Source organism: Erythrolamprus reginae, chromosome 10 (genome assembly GCF_031021105.1).
Source record: "Erythrolamprus reginae isolate rEryReg1 chromosome 10, rEryReg1.hap1, whole genome shotgun sequence".
NCBI lineage: Eukaryota > Metazoa > Chordata > Lepidosauria > Squamata > Dipsadidae > Erythrolamprus > Erythrolamprus reginae.
The window spans coordinates 22,283,978-22,306,451 of NC_091959.1; the positions used below are offsets into that span (position 1 = coordinate 22,283,978).

General features: G+C 40.4%; 1 protein-coding gene across 5 annotated transcripts in view; it reads right to left on the reverse strand.

The window, feature by feature from the left end:
- The window catches only part of NTRK3 (neurotrophic receptor tyrosine kinase 3), a 511,401-nt gene that overhangs the window by 403,294 nt on the left and 85,633 nt on the right, over window positions 1–22,474 (reverse strand). The window contains exon 1 of one of the 5 annotated variants that reach the window (XM_070761942.1): window positions 9,099–9,173. The exons of the other annotated variants lie outside the window; for them this stretch is intronic. The gene's annotated coding sequence lies outside the window, so the exon portion shown is untranslated. Of the gene's footprint in view, window positions 1–9,098; window positions 9,174–22,474 lie in introns of those variants that run through there. 5 annotated transcript variants of the gene reach the window in all.

A 22,474-nucleotide genomic window follows, 5' to 3' on the forward strand; every position in this document is an offset into this window, starting at 1 on the left:
TAGCAATCCCTTTGCAAACATTGCCTCCATGTGAAATGCCAAGGAGAGCCTTTTTTGCACAGCGATGTGGAACAAATAGTAAATTAAGAGCAGTCCATGTTGGGACAAATAATCTGAACTCCCCATTCATGCTGGTGGGTGTTAGCATGCAGAAATCCAACTAACTGGCTAAATTACCACTCCGCTGTTTCTAACTTGGCATGGATGCAATCAAACCTTCCTGTAAGCCTATTTGTTTCACCCCTGAGAAACCAGTACGAGCTTTCCCCATTGCCCCTTTTCTCTTAATTTTCCAAGGTAGCAAGAGAGGAAACATCCAATATTGCCAAAAGCAGTGCCTACGTTTAAGGCCAACTGTATCTTTTCAACGTGGCTTTTCTGATTTGAACAGAAGTTAGAAGAAAGACAGGATTAAGTCAGTGTTTCCCAACCTTGGCAACTTGAAGATATTTGGACTTCAACTCCCAGAATTCCCCAGCCAGCAAATGCTGGCTGGGGAATTCTGGGAGTTGAAGTCCAGATATCTTCAAGTTGCCAAGGTTGGGAAACACTGGATTAAGTGATGGAGAAATCCAGGCATTATTATAGTGGAATATATTCTATAGCACACAGAAAAAAATTCCCTAATTCTGGGCTCAGCTATCTTCAGTTAACCACAGTTATCTTCATCATTGTCATCAAATCTTTGCTTGATCATAGACTAGAATGTAAAATACAGAGATCGCAGTTAAACAGAATAAAGGACAAAATAAAAGAAACACTGTTCCTTCACAGTTATCTTCATTAAAGCATCAATAACAGCTCAAAAGGCGACCCAGGATCTTATTTATTTTATAATGCTTCTGGGCTATCCCAGTCACCAACCCTGATCAGTGTAAAACACAATAATTTTATGTATGTATTTATTTATTGGATTTATATGCCGCCCCTCTCCGAGGACTCAGGGCGGCTTACAACATAATTACTACAGTAGAGTAGTGTAGAATGTGTAATGTAGAGTGTAGAGAGTAGAGAGTTTCATTTACCATTTCAGATAAGTAACTGTCTAAAGCAGTGATGGCAAACAGCTAGAGGGCCTCGTATATGCGAAATACCACTCACGCATCATCACAAATTCTCCAGAACCATAAAGCCTACAAACATGAAACATGGTACGTATGTTCCTCTTGCCTTCTAGGTGCTCGTTAAGAAAGGGGTGTTTTTTAAAATGACCATCAGATCATTAGTTATTTCTTATATTATTATTATTAACATGTTAAAAATAATAATGCTAAGGAATTAGACCAGAGATAGATTTCAGCAAGTTCTGACCACTTCTGGAGAACCAGTAGTGGAAATTTTGAGTAGTTCAGAGAACCGTTAAATACCACCTGTGACTGGCCCCGCCCCCATACCACCTCTGATTGGCCCCGCCCCATCTGTTCTCAGCCTCCCGAGTCCCAGCTGATTGGGAGGAAGTGGGGATTTTGCAGTAACCTTCCCCTGAAATGAGGAGTGAATGGAGATTTTGCAGTATTCTCCTCCTGCCATGCCCACCAAGCCACACCCACAGAACCGATAGTAAAAAAAATTGAATCCTACCACTGAGTTAAATATTCTACTTCCCCTCCACACCTGAAAAGAACTCTCTTCCAGCTGCCAGTGGGTGTGCCCAGCGCGTGACTCATCCAGCCTGGGGGCTGAGAGTTTAGACATTCTACCCCATGCTAAGGAGTTCACTTTCATAGCAAAGCATGGGTTATCCAGCTACTAGTAAATAAATACTGTATTTTTCAGGGTATAAGATGCACATTTTTCCTCCCTAAAAGAGGCTGAAAATTCAGGTGCGTCTTATACTCTGAATGTAGCTTTTTTTTTTCAAGCTTTTTTCCCAGCCCTAAGTAGGTGCTAATGATCTTCCCAGCTCTTACCTTGCAGGTTGTTTCATTGTTACTCTTTGCGAAGAATGTTTTTCAATCCCTAAGTCTTTACAGGGATTTTTTTCACTGCTCTAACTTGCTACAAATGTTTCTTTCCAGCCCTAAGCAGGTGCGAACGATGTTCCCAGCTCTTACCCGCTTGAAACTCTTTCATTGTTACTCTCTCTGAATAAGGGTTTTTAAAGCCCTAACCAGGGAATAAAATAATATGCTGAAGCTGCGAACTCTAGGGACGCTAGCCAGATGAATACCTGGCAAGCAGATTCTTTTCCCTATTTTCCTCCCCCAAAATTAAGGTGCATCTTATGCTCCAGTGCGTCTTATACTCTGAAAAATACGGTAATGTAAAAAAATGGCTCCATTTAACTCTATTTAGCTATCCATAGAGACATGGTGACCCTCTTTTCCTTTCCTGCACTTAGTTCTGTCCAAGATTTCCTCTAAGCCAAAAAGCTACTAAGAATGCATCCAATGGTCATACTGAGTAGACACCCATGTGCCAACAATTTGACCCTGCTCTGATTTGGGTTAAAATCCATCTGCAGATAAAACGAGCCAACATTCCCAAAGTGGACGCCAGAACAAAAAGCCAAAACATGCCATAAATAACCCAAACAAAGACAGTTTGTTCTTCCGTCAGCAGAATTCATAGGGGACAATGCAATCTGGGCTACTGAGACAAAAGACTGAGAGGAAAAGAAACAGCCAGTGGTCCTTAAATCCCGGTTTATAAATTTCGGCCTTAAATTCCAAGCGTCTTTCCAATAAAGAAGAGCATTGATAAGAACTGGAACACTTTCCCCATGAGAGAAAGTAAGTGACTTTGATGCTCTCTTTTAATTTAGAAAAAAGACACACCACTTGGAAAAACATGCAAGGATTTTTTAAAGTTAATATGATTTCATAGAACCATAGGGCTGGAAGGGACCTTGGATGTCTTCTGGTCCAACCCCCTAAACAAAGCAGGAGATCAATGCTATGTTGGAAGATATACTTCTTTTCTGTATCATCTCCAAAGTACTGTATCATAGTGGAGCATAAAATATTTTAAATTCCTAGCTTTTTGGCAGACATAACTTCCTGTGTGTTGAGATAGAGAAAGAACAAATTAAAACTCCCATTAAAATTCTTAGTGGCATTTATTGATCAAATATTTTATTTTATTGCATCGCTTAACTCTTCTCAGACTTTTTTCTGTCATTAGCCAAAACCATTGATCAGAAAGTCCTGTTTAATCCAAGGTAGGTAAAACACCTTACAATAAGTTGATTTAAATGTCCCTATTGTGATTGGGAAATGTGTATTACCAAGGAAAAATCTTTGCCAAATCTCAGGTAACTTACCCAGGTGGGAGAAGCCCTAACCTAGATTCATACTCAGACCTATCGAAAGACCATTAACAAAATAATCCCTGGAACTTCGGTAGTTAATATTTTATGAATCTTTAAGCAGATCAGTAGAAAGAGGGCACGCTCATCACTTTCCTTACAATCCATCTGTCTGCCTGATCCGAGAACAAGCACCATTGTTGTTATCTGTTAAGCACCAGAGGTAGATATGCAAATCCAAAAGACTGTCAGTTACAACAGGTGATGCTAACAACAACTCAAAGAGATGCCGGCATTTGGATTCCTACTATTTGCTAATGTTGCCTTGGAAACTTCACTACCAGAAAGAGGCTTTCTCTTCATTAAACCCACTCTAATTAGGCTTTCTACTGCCAAATAAAAATTGTATTGCCTGGCCACCTGGAAAAAAAAAAAGAAAATTTCATCTTCCTAATAACAAATAATTTCTTAAAAATCTAGGGATTTTTTTTCCCCTTCTATGTTTTATTCTAAAATTGTTAGCATGGTAGATTTATTTTCAAGATTTCCTTTATTATGGTATTTAATTGATGGCCAATGTCTCACATCTATTAAATGTTGTATAAGATAATTAATCATTAACTTCTAACATTCCAGCAGGGGGAAAAAATAAATAGAACTGCCAGGAAGCAATTCCTCTGCAAAGGAATTCTAGCAGTGCACTTGGCTTTGTTTTTTTTCCTTGCTAAGCATCTCTCTTCAAAGCATTTTGTCATATTCACCCATAAACATTCCTGTTAAAAATGCATCCTTAATATAGCACAAATATTTCGCTGCTTTTGTCCAAAGTACAAGGAGTCTCTAAGTATTCCAACTGAAACACAAGCAATTAAAGTACTTCTTTTTTTCTTTTTCTTTTTTTGAAGTTTGATAATATCTTAGCATTATTCCAGCTTCACTCAAGCATGGAACTGGTTATCGGCTTAGTATCTCATGCACCATTGCAATTTAGGGAATTGAATTTTGGATAGAAAATAGAAGAAGAAAAAAACCCCTTAGATTCAAATCTAAGATTAACCAGAAAATTCAATAGGTTGGTTTAGATAAATAATAATTGTACAGTTTAGGATGGGAAAAGATGCTTACTCGAGTTTCGGAGGAGGAGGAGGAGGAAGTGGAGAAAGAAGAAGAGGAAAAGGAAGGGGGGGAGGAGGAGAAGAAGGAGAAAAGATATTATTGTTGTTGTTGTTACTACTACTGCTGCTGCTGCTGCTGCTGCTGCACTGGTCAACACAAAAAAATAATCAGCAATAAAACCTTCTTCAGATATATTAGTGATAGGAAGAAGAAAAACTGCAGCATTACGAAGCTTAGTACCGGGAATAATACATGCATTGATGAGAATAAGGAGGTCGCTGACCATTTCAATAGCTACTTCTGTTCAGTTTTCTCAAAAGACACCTTACAATATAATACTATAGAGGGATATAGCATTGCTTCCAGCTGTACGGATTCAGCTCCAGTGATCTTAGAAACCGTGTCTTAGAAGAACTTGAACAATTAAAGACAAATAAGGCAATGGGACCAGATGGCATCCACCCCAGAGTTCTTAAAGAACTCAGATCTGTCATTGCTAACCCCCTGACTGATTTGTTTAACCAATCCCTGTTAACAGGAGATGTTACTGAGGATTGGAGAATGGCCAGTGTTGTGCCTATCCACAAGAAGAGCAGTAGAGAAGAAGCTGGTAACTACAGGCCAGTTAGCTTGACATCAGTTATAGTTAAAATGTTGGAGACTCTACTCAAAAAGAGGATAAATCAGCACCTAAAAAACAATAACTTATTGGACCCAAATTAGCATGGCTTTACTGAAGGCAAATTATGTTAGACTAATCTCATTGATTTCTTTGACTATGTCACAAAGGTGTTGGATGAATGTGGTGCCGTTGATATTGCCTATCTGGACTTCAGAAAAGCCTTTGATACAGTTCCACATAAAGAGCTGATAGATAAATTAGTGAAGATTGGACTTAATCCCTGGATGGTTCAGTGGATTTGCAGTTGGCTGAAGTGTAGACATCAGAGAGTTGTTGTTAATGGTGAGTATTCGGAGCAGAGACAGGTTACAAGCAGTGTGCCACAAGGGGCTGTTCTGGTTCCTATTCTTTTTAATATGTTAGTGAGTGACATAGGGGACGGTTTGGTAGGGAAGGTTTTCCTATATGCCAATGACTCTAAAATGTGCAATAGGGTTGATATTCTTGGAGGCGTGTGTAATATAATAAATGATTTAGATAGAGCAATGGAAACTGCAGTTTAATGTTTCCAAATGTAAAATAATGCACTTGGGGAAAAGGAATCCTCAATCTGAGTATTGTATTGGCAGTTCTGTGTTAGCAAAAACTTCAGAAGAGAAGGATTTAGGGGTCGTGATTTCTGACAGTCTCAAAATGGGTGAGCAGTGTGGTCCGGTGGTAGGAAAAGCAAGTAGGATGATTGGCTGCATATCTAGAGGTATAACAAGCAGGAGGGAGATTGTGATCCCGCTATATAGAGCGCTGGTGAGACCCCATTTGGAGTACTGTGTCCAGTTCTGGAGACCTCACCTACAAAATGATATTGACAAAATTGAACGGGTCCAAAGACAGGCTACAAGAATGGTGGAAGGTCTTAAGCATAAAATGTATCAGGAAAGACTTAATGAACTCAATTTATATAGTCTGGAGGACAGAAGGAAAAGGGGGGGGCATGATTGAAACATTTAAATATGTTAAAGGGTTAAATAAGGTTCAGGAGGGAAGTGTTTTTAATAGGAAAGTGAACACAAGGACAAGGGGACACAATCTGAAGTTAGTTGGGGGAAAGATCAAAAGCAACGTGAGAAAATATTATTTTACTGAAAGAGTAGTAGATCCTTGGAACAAACTTCCAGCAGACGAGGTTGGTAAATCCACAGTAACTGAATTTAAACATGCCTGGGATAAACATATATCCATCCTAAGATAAAATATAGGAAATAGTATAAGGGCAGACTAGATGGACCATGAGGTCTTTTTCTGCCGTCAGACTTCTATGTTTCTAGCAAAAGTAATATGCCTCTTTTATGGAGTTTGATGTGCTGATTCCAAAAATATGCTTAGTTTGCTCTATCACATAAAGTGTCTGATATAGAAGCATTTTTGTTATTATGTTATTTCTGATATGTAGATTATTATTTTCTTAATCTTGCCAGTATATTTCCTATACCTTATAATAATGATGCTGCTCCATGGAAACTATACCTGCTAAAGAAAAGCTATATACATTTTCTAAATCAGAACAAAAAAAAAAATGATTCAGAAAAGTACAAGTTCAACTCCGATGATTACAAAAAATATTTTTTGTAGACCTGTGTTATTATTATTCATGCAGGAAATGTTTTATTCTGTAACACTCCATGGAAGTGTTGAAGTCTGAAGAAGCAAGATCGAAAGAGAAATCTCCTGAGAATACCATCATACCAGATCCCCAAGAAAACAAACAAATGGATCATAAACTCAATCAACCCATTGCTCCCGAGGCACAAATGACCTGACTTAAACCATATTTTGGATACTATGTGAATACCTATCTCTCTGGAGAAGTCTATAATCCTGGGAAAGGTGGTAGAAGAGAGAAGAAAAAACAACTATTAGCAAGATATGTTCAATTACCATAGTAAAAAGTACTATTGGAAGAGCCAATGGTTGGGGAAAGATTATCGTGTGGAAAAAGAATATATCCATGAGATCATGAAGAATTTACACCAATTTCAGAATACTGTACATGATTAACCATTTTTAATTCAAGCGGCAGTCACAAAGTTCTCTCACTCAATGATACTCCGAACATCCAACATATACTGGTGGTTATACATGATTATATTAGGACTGGACAAGTGGAAGCCCTTATTTAATGGTACTAACTCTGTGTTGCCTCATTACTTATTAGTCATAAAGAGGAAGCAGGTTTAAGTTACTATCTTATTATTATTCCGCCTTGTTTCCTCTAACCAGAAATCGCTTCCTTCCAAGGCACATCATCTTTGATTTCCCTGTTGGTAAGAAAGAGTTGCCTGACTTTGCTAACCACTATAAATGAATTTCCTATTTGTTATAGTTGCAAGACCTGTTTCACTAATCACTGTTCAGTTTTAATTATCTTCACACACCCAGTGTGTGCACTTTAGCCCCCAACAGCCTTCCTCCTCTCAAATTCTTGGAGGAAAGGAAACCTTCGGAATGTTCTTTTAACACTAACTAGTGCAAAAACCTAGCCACAAGTAGTTGAGGAATTTAGATGCTACTGCAAGGAGTAGAGTGTTGAATGGAATGGAATGGGATGGGGTGGGGTGGGGTGGGATGGGGTGGGGTGAAATGGAATGGAATAGAATAGAATAGAATTCTTTAATGGCCAATTGTGATTGGACACACAAGGAATTTGTCTTTGGTGCATATGCTCTCAGTGTACATAAAGGAAAAGATACATTTGTCGAGTATCATGAGGTACAACACTGAATGATTGTCATAGGTGTCAAATAAGCAATGAGGAAACATTATTAACAAAAAATCCTAAGGATACAAGCAACAAGTTACAGTCATACAGTCATAAGCTGCGTTAACAGAGGGATAGAATCAAGATCACCTGAAGTGTTAACACCATTTTATAGGGCCTTAGTAAGGCCACACTTGGAATACTGCATTCAGTTTTGGTCGCCACGATGCAAAAAGGATGTTGAGACTTTAGAAAAAGTGCAGAGAAGAGCAACAAAGATGATTAGGGGACTGGAGGCTAAAACATAAGAAGAACGGTTGCAAGAAATGGGCATGGCTAGTTTAATAAGAGAAGGACCAGGGGAGACATGATAGCAGTGTTCCAGTATCTCAGGGGCTGCCACAAAGAAGAGGGAGTCAACCTATTCTCCAAAGCACCTGAGGGTAGAACAAGAAGCAATGGGTAGAAACTAAACAAGGAGAGAAGCAACTTAGAACTAAGGAAAAATTTCCTGACAGTCAGAATGGTTAATCAGTGGAACAGCTTGCCTCCAGAAATTGTGAATGCTCCAGTACTGGAGGTTTTTAAGAAGATATTGGATAACCATCTGTCTGAAGTAGTGTAGGGTTTCCTGCCTAAGCAGGGTGTTGGAATAAAAGACCTCCAAGGTCCCTTCCAAGTCTTATTCTATTCTGTTCTGTTCTGTTCTGTTCTAACTTAAAGGGCTTTTTTTTACACAACTGACAAAATCTCCTTGCACTGTCCAAGGTTAACTGCATGCCACCCTTGCTGATACGAATGCATCTTCTGCACATCAAAACTCAAGACTGCAGCTGTACTATTTCTACTTAGGGGTTTCTGAAGTGGTCTGGATGCTTGGCAAGGAAGTTGTGAGGTGTGTATGTGAGAGAGGGGGGGAGAGAGAGAGAGAGAGAAAGACGAAGAACCGGCAAGCCAAGAACGCAAGCTGGACAATTGCGACCAATTGAGAAGAAACAGGAGCTGTGAAAGGCGCACAATAGCCGATGTTGCCTCGGAGCACAGGCCCTCAGTTGTTGGGATGCCTGATGATATCACTGAGCTAAAAGACACATCCCGAGTTGTCGTGGCAACAGCAGGCACCGCAAGAAATACAGCCAAGACAGGGAAGAAAAGACTAGCCAATTCTAAAGGCCTGGCCTGGCCCTCCCTTCCCCTCCCCCCCCAGTTCATTCAACTGCCAAACTTGCAAAAGTCTGTTATTTTAAGAGGACTGAACAGAGACTGGGAACTGCCTAAAGAATTCAAAAAATCAGAAGGAAGAAGAGGAAAAAACAAAAAGGAGGAAGTTTATTCCATGAATGAAAGGCATTTCAAACCTCGCTCGGAGGGTTGGTGCTCTCTAAGGCCCAGAAGAGCAGCTTGCAATTGCCAAGAGCCAATCTTGCTCCCCTTGTGCGAACTCAAGCATTTTATTTCGTCCTTTCTCTTAATATGGGGCAGGGTTTCCAAGCTGAAGCCCTCTGTGCATTGGTGGGAGAGACTGGCCATCACTGCAGCCTACCAGCTGTGTTCAGCTGCAGTGCAAATCTGCATGGACAAAGAATTCTTTTTCAGGTTTTCCAAATTTTTAATCCCTGCATTTACTTTGGGGAATAAACTTGGAAGGCCTGAATACTTTTTCTTTAAAAAAAAATTCTAGAACCTGTTCCACCTACAAAATGTAGACATTACATTGTGGGCTGCAATATCATTAAATGAGCTTCCAGGAAGCTAGGGAAGGGAAAGGGAAGGGAGTGGAGAAAGAGAAGGAAGGAAGGAGGGAGGGAGGGAGGGGAGGGAAGGAGGGAGGGAGGACAAAAAAGGAAGAAAATGGCAAAAAATAGACAGACAGACAGACAGACAGACAGACAGATCTTGGTACTGGGGAAACCTTTGGTTGTTTTACAATTGCATTAAATAGCTATGCATTATCTATCCACTAGACCAGTGTTTCCCAACCTTGGCAACTTGAAGATATTTGGACTTCAACTCCCATATTTCGCTGGCTGGGGAATTCTGGGAGTTGAAGTCCAGATATCTTCAATTTGCCAAGGTTGGGAAACACTGCACTGGACTATGGAATTCCATCAATAGTTTTATTGATTCATTTGGTATTGTGGTTGAAAAAAATCTAGAAAAGCAATTGGTGGTGGTGGTGGAGGGAAATAGAGCTTAAACTCTTCTGAACAATGAGCAACTGGGAACTTCACCTCTGGCTTTATAAATAGAAATTTTAACTTTTCTTTCAGGTTATAAAGTTTTTCATATGCGACATACGTTTTCAGCCCCTTGATATCCAGAATATAGCCCTGTGTTGGTCAGAGATGAGGGAACCGGTACATGCTATTGGACCTTCAACCTTGATCTGTCTTTGCCCAGGTGGCCGGAAACCAATGAGACTAGAAATGGTTACGAATGGTAGTTTCCCCTCCCGTGGTTTGCGCTTGTATATCATAGGTTCCAACAGTTTTAGAGCCTGACAGAGACTTCCTTCTGTAGCTGGAGATGCTGGGTCTGAAAATCCGGGATCTTTTGTATGCAAAGTGTTTGCCTTACCGCTGAGCCAAATCTCTTTTCTGTAGCAGCAATAAACATCTGCAGCCTTTGTCTTGGGCTGTATCTTCTGCATGCTGATGGGAAGGAATATCCTCAGGGGAAAATGGGAAGCCAGACTCTGTACCCTGTGAAAGATTCCCACTGCCATTCAGATAGTGCCACGGATAACCTCTGCTTTTAGGCAGCAGCAAGCCTCCTCCATCTATACAAGGGATTCAGGTGCCTCTGGGCTATCGTGGAGTGCCAGAATGATGGATGCATTTGCCTTTGAACAAGCTGCAGCATTTAGTTCATGCCCACACAAAGGCATTCTGCAATATCTCGGGCCCAAAATACTGCCCCAGTTTTTCAGCAGGTCTTATTTATTACGCCTCCTTCATAACGCCAGCTGCACCGTGTGGCAGAAGGGGGACACAGGTGGGGTGGGATTACTGTATTTTTTGGTGTATAAGATGCACCTTTTTCCTCCCTAATATAGGCTGATAATTAGGGTGTGTCTTATACTCTGGATGTAGCTTTTTTTTCCCCAGCCTTAATTACCTGCTAATGATCTTCCCAGCTCTTACCTTGCAGGCTCTTTCATTGTTTCTCTCTGCAAAGAATGTTTTCCAAGCCCTAAGTCTTTGCAGGTTTTTTTTTCCATTACTCTAACTTGCTCTGAGTAAGTTTCTTTCTACGCCTAACCAGGTGCTAATGATGTTCCCAGCTTTTACTGGTTTGCAAGCTCTTTCATTGTTACTCTCTCAGAATAAAAAAAAAATAAGCCCTTAACCAGGGTATAAAATAATGTGCTGAAGCTGACCAGACTAATGCTAGTCAGATGAATACCTGTTAAGCAGATTCTTTTTCCTATTTTTCTCCCCCAAAACTAAGGTGTGTCTTATATTGTAGTGCGTCTTATACTCCGAAAGATACGATATATTTCTGAGGGGCCCTTGGTGCTCTCTGAGCTTGGGTTGTTTTGTTGCAGACATTTTCATTATCCAAATTAAGAAACATCACGAGTGACTGACACTGCTGATGTTAGTTTGGGTCAAGACCCTCAGTGGTGCAGTGGTTAGAGTGCAGTGCCGCAAACTACTTCTGCTGATCACCAGCTGCCAGCAGTTTGGCAGATCGAATCTCAGCAGGCTCAAGGTTGTTAAAATGAGGACCCAGATTGTTGGGGGCAATAGGCTGACTCTGTAAACCACTTAGAGAGGGCTGCAAAGCACTGTGAAGCAGTATATAAGTCTAAATGCTATTGCTAAGTGCTATTGCTATGAAATGTCTGCAAGAAAAATGCCACCAAGGGTGCCTCATTTCAACGTCAAGGTACAAATATTGTCCTTTATTGATTATAAATAATAATAATAATAATAATAATAATAGTAATAATAATAACAACAACAACAACAACAACAGAGTTGGAAGGGACCTTGGAGGTCTTCTAGTCCAACCCCCTGCTTAGGCAGGAAACCCTACACTACTTCAGGCAAATGGTTGTCCAACATTTTCTTAAAAAGTGTTGGAGCATTCACAACTTCTGGAGGCAAGCCGTTCCACTGACCAATTGTTCTAACTGTCAGGAAATTTCTCCTTAGTTCTAAGTTACTTCTTCTCCTTGTTCAGTTTCTACCCATTGCTTCTTGTTCTACCCTCAGATGCTTTGGAGAATAGGTTGATTCCTTCTTTGTGGCAACCCCTGAGATATGGGAACACTGCTATCATGTCTCCCCTAGTCCTTCTTTTCATTAAACTAATACCTCTTCAACAGGACCTAAAACAAGCAATCCCTTCTTTCAAATTCCCAGTTCAGATATGCGAATACAGAAACAACTCCAGCTGGATTAGGTGTCTGGATCATTCCAACCATCCTATAATTTCAACAATGATTATCTGGATGGCTCCAGAATCAGGAAGCTCACAAGCAACCATGCATCACATTGTATTCATATTTATTATATTTTTTCTCCCTCCCATCCAAACACTTTGGTAGCCAGCTTCATATGACATAATTACTATAATTATACACCAGATTGATGTAGCACAATTATTGTATTCATATAATAGGACAGCCAGTTCATGCAACATGTTTCCACTATGCTTTGAAAGAGAAACTACCTAAGTACAGTTTATCTGTGTACTGTATTTCCTTTTTCCTTACTTCTGCTTTCTGATTAAGTTAGAACAATCCAATGAATGTCCCACCACAATGGAATAAAAAAGCTTACCAATTTAAGTATCTCATTCTAACTAATTCGTTCCCAAACTTGGGTTTTCAGGTGTGAATAAACAACAATTGTAATTATTTTCAAGCAGCTGGCAAATGATGTAAGCTCATAAAAACTGCATCACAATAAAACTTGGAATCCAAAGTTGAACATCACTTCTCTATCCCTGAAGAAATTATTCTTCCCTGTTGCTTTTTTCTACTCATTTATCCTTTTCAGTACATTGTTTCTGACACTGAGGCTCTAACAGGAATTAATAGATAAATCTTCACTCAGCAGAAATTCTGAGGCTAAGATTTTTTTTCCCCCTTACTTTTGCATGTACACAGGCTGAGAATAAATTTGTCTAGTTATCCTAGTCAACCTTTGTATAAAAATAATACAAATGGAGTTTAGAATATAGATAGGGATATTGGGAAAAAGAGAGGTAGAGAAAAAGAGAGAAAGGAGAGAGAAAGAGAGAGAAAGAGGAAAGATTGATGACAAAGATGGAGAAGATATAGATGATAATTATAGAGAGAGAGATAGAGATGATAGGTCTAGAGAGAGATTCATGAATATTCTCCTGTATTATCTATATATAAACCAAATGCCACTCATGCTTCATCAGGAAATCTCCAGAACTGTAAAGCCTACAAACTTGAAACTTGGCACGTATGTTCCTCTTGGCTTTTAGATGCTTGCTAAGGAAGGTTTTCTTTGAAATGACCATCAGATCATTAATTATTTCTTATATTATTATTAATACCCTCTGATGCTAAGGAGTTAGACATTCTACTCCCCCTTCCCACCTGAAAAGAACTCTGTTCCAACTGCCAGTGGCCGTGAGTCATCTGGTCTGCGAGCCGGGAGTTTAGACATTGTACTCCATGCTAAGGAGTTCTATTTCATAGCGAAGCACGGGTATACAGCTACTAGTCTTAAAATAAAAATAACCACTGTCAAAATAGCAACAACAGTAGGACAAAATAAACAGCATTATAGTATTTAAAGTCATCTATTTCAACCTCCTGCTCAATTGAGCAGCTCAAGTTACCCTTCAGACATAACTCTCCCTCTTTAGAATTTACCTCGATATCTTCAAAGAAAGAATACAACCTACCATCTCCTAAGCAAGACAACTCTGTCTAAAGGCAAACGGTAATGGTAGTTTTCTCTAAATTAGGTGTTCTGGAAGGCTAATCTCAAGCACTTATGAAATCTTACAGCTGGAAACCATTTTTCAAAAATCAGCTTAGACTAAGTCCATATGTCCAGTGGAAGAAATTGGCAGAAAATGAGGACAGTAGGAGAAAAGCTTGAAGTTTAAAATTATTTATTATTTAATTTACCGGATGGCATTTATGGAGGTCATGCAATCACTGATGTAAGTTTTAAATGGACAGAGTGAAATCAATAGCCCTTCAGAGCCCTCCTTTTTAATCGCATTAACCTTAACTTACATTTCATTTTTGCCTCAGGCCCATCTATTTTGTGCCCCTCGTGCAGTGGCACTAAGTGGCACACAGAGTCATATCTGCTCTGTTACTCTAGCTCAGCTCCAACGTGCATGTTTGTGCCAGCCAGCTGATTTTTGGCTTGCAAAAAGGCTCTGGGAGGGTGTTTTTGGCTTCCAGAGAGCCTCGGGGGTGGGAGGGTGGAGGAGGATGTTTTTACTTTCCCCACACCCATAATTCAATGCCTGGGGAGGGCAAAAACACCTTCCCCTGCCCTACCAGAGGCCCTCTGGAGGCTGGAAATGGCCTGCTTCCCAACTTCTGGTGGGCCCAGTAGGCTTGTGTTTCACCCACCACAAGCTCCAAAGGCTTTCCTGGAGCCGGAGAAGGGTAAAAATGCCCTCCCTCATTCCCATGGAAGCTCTCTGGAAGCCAAAAACACCCTCCCAGAGCCTCTGTGTGAGCCAAAATCAGCTGGCTGGCACACACATGCACATTGGAGCTGAGCTAGGGCAACAGCTCATGTGTCAGCAGATATGGCTCTGTGTACCACCTGTGGCACCCATGCCATAGGTTCGCCATCACTGTGCTCGGCTATGTCTCCATTTCCACAACCCTCTTCTGCCCATAATACTTGTTCCTGCCACTGTCTCAATTTGAGCAAGAGCTCTCTATTAGAACAAAGAGCAGCTGCCAAGTCAGCGCAGGTAGTTCTTCATGCCAAAATCCATCTGACATTTGGGAGGAAAGTTCTCTGCGCAGTCCCATTTTTTTCCCCTGGCATATTTTATCAGCCCATGCAAGTCGTTTAGAAATGAAGCTCTTCTTTCCACCCACCCTGCGATTCGTCATTCTAATCACCAGCATTTGTGACAGCTCTTTCAGTCACCTTTTCACAAACCTCGAGAACCTCAAAACATGTCATAGCAACATTCGTAGCAACGGGGACAGGAGAAAGTGCAGGTATGCAAATGAGGGATTTTATATATGCCGCGTGCTACCAGGCATATTCGAAGGGGCTAAGCGCAGGCCAGAACATTATGCATACCACCATCATATCAATACTTGAATTGCTAAAGAGGACATTATTTCGAAACCGCTAACAAGCCCCATCTTATGGTGATTTTTAAGTGAAAGAATTCACATATTTTATGAAATGTCCCTTATTCCAATTCCAACTTTGAAGTTCTTTGTGTTTTGGGGGGGGGGGGGTCGGAACAACAGGTGGTTGCTGTTAGTTGCGAAGTTGTGTCCGACCCATCACGACCCCAGGGACGACATGCGCTTCTGGATTCCATCTTGGCTCCTGGATGTTTGCACCTGACACAGGGGCTCATACAACACCGCAAAAAAAGCCTTGAAAGAGTGGGTTAAAAAACAAATAAATCTCAATCCTCTGATGAATCATCTGCCAGAAAAACTAGGACAGGTACAGCAGAGCATGACTTTTTTTTCTTAGCTGCCGAGGGTTAAGTTAGGCAAACTTTCTAAATAGGTTGCAGCGCTTGGAACACCTTATTTTCACAGAGAGGAACAAATGCTCAGGGCTTAAAGCAGATGTTTCACCTGATAAAAACGCTTCAGGTTCAACCCTTATAAACCTAGAAACGTAGAAGACTGACGGCAGAAAAAGACCTCATGGTCCATCTACTCTGCACTTATACTATTTCCTGTATTTTATCTTAGGATAGATATATGTTTATCCCAGGCATGTTTAAATTCAGTTACTGTGGATTTACCAACCTCGTCTGCTGGAAGTTTGTTCCAAGCATCTACTACTCTTTCAGTCAAATAATATTTTCTCACGTTGCTTCTGATCTTCCCCCCAGCTAACCTCAGATTGTGCCCCCTTGTTCTTGTGTTCACTTTCCTATTAAAAACACTTCCCTCCTGAACCTTATTTAACCCTTGAACATATTTAAATGTTTTGATCATGTCCCCTCTTTTCCTTCTGTGCTCCAGACTCTACAGTTTGAGTTCATTAAGTCTTTCCTGATAAGTTTTATGCTTAAGACCTTCCACCATTCTTGTAGCCCATCTTTGGACCCGTCCAATTTGATCTATATCTTTTTGTAGGTGAGGTCTCCAGAACTGAACACAGTATTCCAAATGGGGTCTCACCAGCGCTCCATACAGCGGGATCACAATCTCCTTCTTCCTGCTTGTTATACCTCTAGCTATGCAGCCAAGCATTCTACTCGCTTTTCCTACCGCCTGACCAAACTGTTCACCCATTTTGAGACTGTCAGGCCAACCCTTGATAATGCCAGACCCAAAAAAAAAAAAAAAAGACTGGGTGATTTGAAGATCCCAAAGACCTAGAAAGAAGCATTATCAAACTGAAGTCTTTTATTACAGCCAGATAGGTGATATACAGATAAGTCCTTGATGTACGGCTACAAATGAGCCCATAATTTAGATTGCTGGGTGAGACATTTGTTAAGCGAGATTTGGCCCATTTATGGCTTTTCCTGCCACATTTGTTAAGCGTTAAATTTGGTGTTAAATCAGTATCCCGGCTTTTAGCATCCTCCATTGCCTTTGCGGGTCAGAAGGTAGAAAAAGGGGGTTATGCGACGCTGGGACACTATGACCATCATAAATGTGAGCCAGTTGCCATGCATCCGAATGTAAATTGCGTGAGTATGGGGGTTGCCGCAGGGGTCAAAAGCGCAAAAAATGGTCATAAATCTTTTTTTTCCCCCAGGGCTGTTGTAACTTTGAACGGTTAGTAAATGAACTGTTGTAAGTCGAGGACTTACCTGCATGAATTTATTTAATGATACAAAACAAGCAGGAAGAGGGAGATTGTGATCCCCTTATATAGAGCACTGGTGAGACCACATTTGGAGTACTGTGTTCAGTTCTGGAGACCTCACCTACAAAAAGATATTGACAAAATTGAACGGGTCCAAAGACGGGCTACAAGGATGGTGGAAGGTCTTAAGTATAAAACGTATCAGGAAAGACTTAATGAACTCAATCTGTATAGTCTGGAAGACAGAAGGAAAAGGGGGGACATGATCGAAACATTTAAATATGTTAAAGGGTTAAATAGGGTTCAGGAGGGAAGTGTTTTTAACAGGAAAGTGAACACAAGAACAAGGGGACACAATCTGAAGTTAGTTGGGGGAAAGATCAAAGGCAACATGAGAAAATATTATTTTACTGAAAGAGTAGTAGATCCTTGGAACAAACTTCCAGCAGACGTGGTTGGTAAATCCACAGTAACCGAATTTAAACATGCCTGGGCTAAACATATATCCATTGTAAGATAAAATACAGGAAATAGTAAAAGGGCAGACTAGATGGACCATGAGGTCTTTTCTGCCGTCAGTCTTCTATGTTTCTATGTTTCTAAAATAAAATAGATTAACAGAGTTGGAAGGGACCTTGTTGGGGGTAATATGCTTACTCTCTGTAAACGGCTTAGAGAGGGTTGTAAGGCACTATGAAGTGGTATATAAGTGCCATTGCTATTGCTACTCAGAAAAGCCTCCTGAATCCTGAGCACAGCAAAAAATAGGCCAACAGCCCAATTGGAAGTTCATTTCCAAACTTCCATTTGGCCAGTTTGGCAGTTTTTCACTCTCCCCAGGCATCTCTCCTTGAAAGTCTGGAAAGAGACATGGCTGCTTTAATAAGAAGACAAGAAGATCTCCAAGGTCCCTTTCCATTTCCAAGTGTTAAGAGACTCCAAATGGTCTAGAATGCAGCTGCGCGAGCCATCATGGATCTACCTTGGTACATCCATATAACACCTACAATCCGCAAGCTGCACTGGCTTCCTATTAGTCTCCGGGCACAATTCAAGGTGTTGGTTATTACCTATAAAGCCCTACATGGCTCTGGGCCAGGTTATTTGCGGGACCGTCTCTTGCCACGTACCTCCCAGAGACCAATAAGATCACACAGAGTTGGCCTCTCCCAGATCCTGTCGACTAAGCAATGCAGGTTGGCGGGACTGGGAGATATGGTTGTATGGAATAAAGTCCCACCCTACTGGCCTTCTTTAAGGCCATGAAGACCTGGCTTTGCTGGCAGGCCTAGGGGGCCATGAATTAACAACTATCATGGCCAAATTGTATGAATGGGAATGTATGCAGGTTGACTAGTTAGTTTAACTATGGTTTTAATTAGGCTTTATAGTTTAGATTGTACATTTGACTTATTTTTATTGTTCTGTATTTTATATTGTTGTAAACTGCACTGAGTCCTTCAGGATTGGGTGGCACAGAAGTCAAATTAAATAAATTAAATAAAAAAAATAACTCTGTTAATAATTCAAAAAGAGGTATTTCGTATGCCTTCCCCTGCATCCTTTCAAAGAAGTTGTAGAGTTCCACAATAAACGCCTTACCCTCACCACCTACACTGTACTTCAGATCTCTTATTTACCTTTCATCTGAATTTTCTCCAAAGAAAGAAAAAGATTTTTTTTCTGGTCTAAGAACTGAGCTGCTTCATATTGCATTTGCAATTAAGGTCTCCATCCCCATTACAATAACTGAAATAATTCACAGTTGGTGATACATTAAAATGCTGAAAATAACTAATCCACAGGCAAAGGTCCAGATCAATGTAACCAATCAGACAGAAATTTAACTCAATTAAGGTAGAAAAATCTCTATTTTCAGGTTCCTCTATTTTTAAACTCACCATAATCAGAGCATGGATGAACACACTGACCCTAGACTGAATAGTCTGATTAAAAAAACTGTGTAAATACTTCAATTCCTCATAAGGTCGCCGATCAATTGCTAAGATAAAGTGCAAGCAATAAGTAAAATAGATCACTTTGCATAGTCAAAAACAGAACTTATAAGAAGACAGGAAAAAAACCATTTAAAAGCAGACATGAAACCAATTAGCATTCTAAATGTATAGTGCTGTATTATGGTTTCATAGTAAGACGCCAGCTAAAATAATCAAAAACAAATTAGCAGGCTGTTAATCGTAGGCAAATGCTCAAGCTATCATGGAAAAGTTGTCTATGTCGAAGTCAATAGTTGAACCCAGATCAACAAAAGTACAGGTTGTAAAAGTTATCCAGTTGGCCAGTGAAATGTATAAGAAATGTTAACAATCTATCAAGAGAAATATCAGTAAAATCACTGTACAGTGGTACCTCTACCTAAGAACACCTCTACTTAGGAACTTTTCTAGATAAGAACTGGGTGTTCAAGATTTTTTTGCCTCTTCTGAAGAACCATTTTCCACTTACAAACCTGAGCCTCCAAAACTGTAACTGGAAAAGGCAGGGAGAAGCCTCCGTGGGGCCTCTCTAGGAATCTCCTGGAAGGAAAAAGAGCCAGAAAAGGCGGGGAGAAGCCTCTCTGGAGCCTCTCTAGGAATCTCCTGAGAAGAAACAGGGCCAGAAAAGGCGGGGATAAGCCTCCATGGGGCCTCTCTAGGAATCTCCTGGGAGGAAACAGGGACAGAAAAGGCAGGGATAAGCCTCCATGGGGCCACTCTAGGAATCTCCTGGGAAGAAACAGGGCCTCCCCACTCCCTGTGGTTTCCCCAATCACACACATTATTTGCTTTTACATTGATTCTTATAGGAAAAATTGCTTCTTTTTACAAACTTTTCTACTTAAGAACCCGGTCACGGAACTAATTAAGTTCATAAGTAGAGGTACCACTGTATAGCTTTCATTCATTCATTCATTCATTCATTCATTCATTCATTCATTTATTTATTCATTAATTGGATTTGTATGTCGCCCCTCTCCGAGGTCTCGGGGTAGCCCACAACATAGCAAACAATATACAATGTACAAATCTAAAAATCCAATTAATTTTACTAGAAAAACTTTAAACCTCTACTAACATTTAAAATCATTCATCCCCATTCACGTCGCAAAACATACTACACTCGTTAGCCAGGGGGCTAGGGTCTAATGGCCCCAAGCCTGGCGGCACAGATTTAAGCTTTTATGGAAGATGAGGAGGGTGGGGGCAGTGCGAATCTCTGGGGGGAGCTGATTCCAGAGGGCCGGGCCCCCCACAGAGAAGGCTCTTCCTCTAGGCCCCGCCAAGCAACATTGTCTAGTTGACGGAACCTGGAGAAGGCCGACCCAACCGGTCGCTGGGATTCATGCGACATCTCTTTTACGTGCACTGAGAGTACCATAGACCAATTCCTTGTGTGTCCAATTACACTTGGCCAATAAGAATTATATTCTATTGTATAAGCGAGTGATTCAATTGTTCCACCTCCAAAAAAGAGAACTTATATTAGCCTAAGAAATCTTCACCACAACACGTACATTAATGTCCTTCAAATGGATGTCCTCCAGATATGTTAATTAGGGATTCTGGGAATTATAGCCTTAATAGCTCTGGAGAACACCAATCTGGATATACCTAAGATATAGGTTCATTAATTGGTAAGCCTTTTTAAGTTTTATAAAACAATATGCCAAAGCAATACAAAGCAGAGCAACAAATTATCAGTCCATCCGCATGCATAAACATATTTACTTGAGTAGGTCAACGCTCCCAGAATTATAAATAAAAATTAAGTGTTCTCCCACAAAGATCTTTATTCCCATTCTTGTCATAATTCTCTGTTCATACTCCATCTCTCCCAAAAGTGTTTTTTTCAAGAGGCAACTGGATTTTCTTTGTTTTTCCTTGAAGACATTTTGCTTATCATTCAAGAAGCTTCTTATGTTTTGACTGAATGGTGCAGAAGGTATATTCCTTTATATATAAATTTATATCTATACTGCGGTCAGGTGCAGGGAAAGCAAGTAGAATGCTTGGCTGAATAGCTAGAGGTATAACAAGCAGGAAGAGGGAGATTGTGATCCCGCTGTATAGAGTGCTGGTGAGGCCACATTTGGAATATTGTGTTCAGTTCTGGAGACCTCATCTACAAAAATATGTTGATAAAATTGAATGGGTCCAAAGACTGGCTACAAAAATGGTAGAAGGTCTTAAGCATAGAAAGATTTAACAAACTCTATCTGCACAGTCTGGAGGACAGAAGGGAAAGGGGGGACGTGATCGAAACATTTAAATATGTTAAAGGGCTAAATAAGGTTCAGGAGGGAAGTGTTTTCAATAGGAAAGTGAACCTAAGAACAAAGGGGCACAATCTGAGGTTAGTTGGGGGAAAGATCAGAAGCAACATGAGAAAATATTATTTTACTGAAAGAGTAGTAGATGCTGGGAACAAACTTCCAGCAGTAATAACTTTGTTATTCTATCTTCAAGAGAAAAAAAACCCAAGAAAGTCGAGTTGCCTCTTGAAAAAAGCAACTTTGGGACCATTGTGACCTGGATGATCAAGAATCTCCATAGACGTTAACTCCATCTCTCCATAATGTCAGTATTACGCAATTCCATTTTTTTCATGTGCCCCAGAAACAAAGTGGCTTGTTTGAGTTGGGCTCAGCGCTTGTGCAAAGATGCTGTGGTAGCATAAAAATACTGACGTTGAGAGCTCCACGAAGCCAATAGAGTGAATGAGATTGCAACAAATATAAACTAATGATACAGCTGTCAAGACAGATTAGACTGAACAGTAGGAAAAAATTGCAGGGCTGTTTAGTCACAACAATGTAAGATTAATCTATCAATACGGCTTATGTGACAACGAGAAGAGCTAGCTGAATGAGCCAGACTTCCCAAAATCTAGCATGGGATGACATCTTCTGACCTAAGGCAGTAAGGCCTGAAAGACAGCAAGAAACTGCATACTTCAACAGCCTGAGCTAATAATCCTTGGAAATAGAGCTTCGTAATAAAGTTTCATTGGTTGTATTGACCTGCACAGAGCTATTTATCCAATGTGTATGAACATATAGATATTTCAAAGCAAAAAATGCAGCCATAGAATTGCTATGAAACTACTGTACTTCCAAATACCCAACTATTTGTTTTTCCATACAGAATCTCAGATGTTAAAGTTTGTTGTTTTTGTTGTTAGTTGCGAAGTCATGACCCATTGCAACCCCATGGACAAAGTTTTTATAGGCCTTCTTGTCCTCTACCATCCTCTGGAGTCCATTTAAGCTCATGCCGACTGCTTCAGTGACTCCATCCAGCCACATCATTCTCAACCGTTTTGCCCTCAATCGTTCCCAGCATTCAGCTCTTCTCCAGTAAGTCCTTCCTTCTCGTTCGGTGGGCAAAGTATTTGAGTTTCATCTTCAATATCTGGCCTTCTAAAGAGCAGTCAGGGTTGACCTCCTCTAGGGCTGACCAGTTGGATTGCCTTGCAGTCCAAGGGACTTGCGGGAGTCTTCTCCAGCACCGTAGTTCAATGGCCTCAATTCTTCGCTGTTCAGCCTTTCTTATGGTCCAAATTTTCCCAGCCATGCATTGCAACTGACAAAACCATAACTTTGACTAGATGCACTTTTGTTGGCAGGGTGATGTCTCTGCTTTTGAGCTTGCTCTATTAAGAATTACAACATTCTTAAGAGAGAATTGTTTTAAATGTGGTTATATATTCTGTAAGCCACCTTGAGTCACCTTGGGTGAATAGGCAGCAAT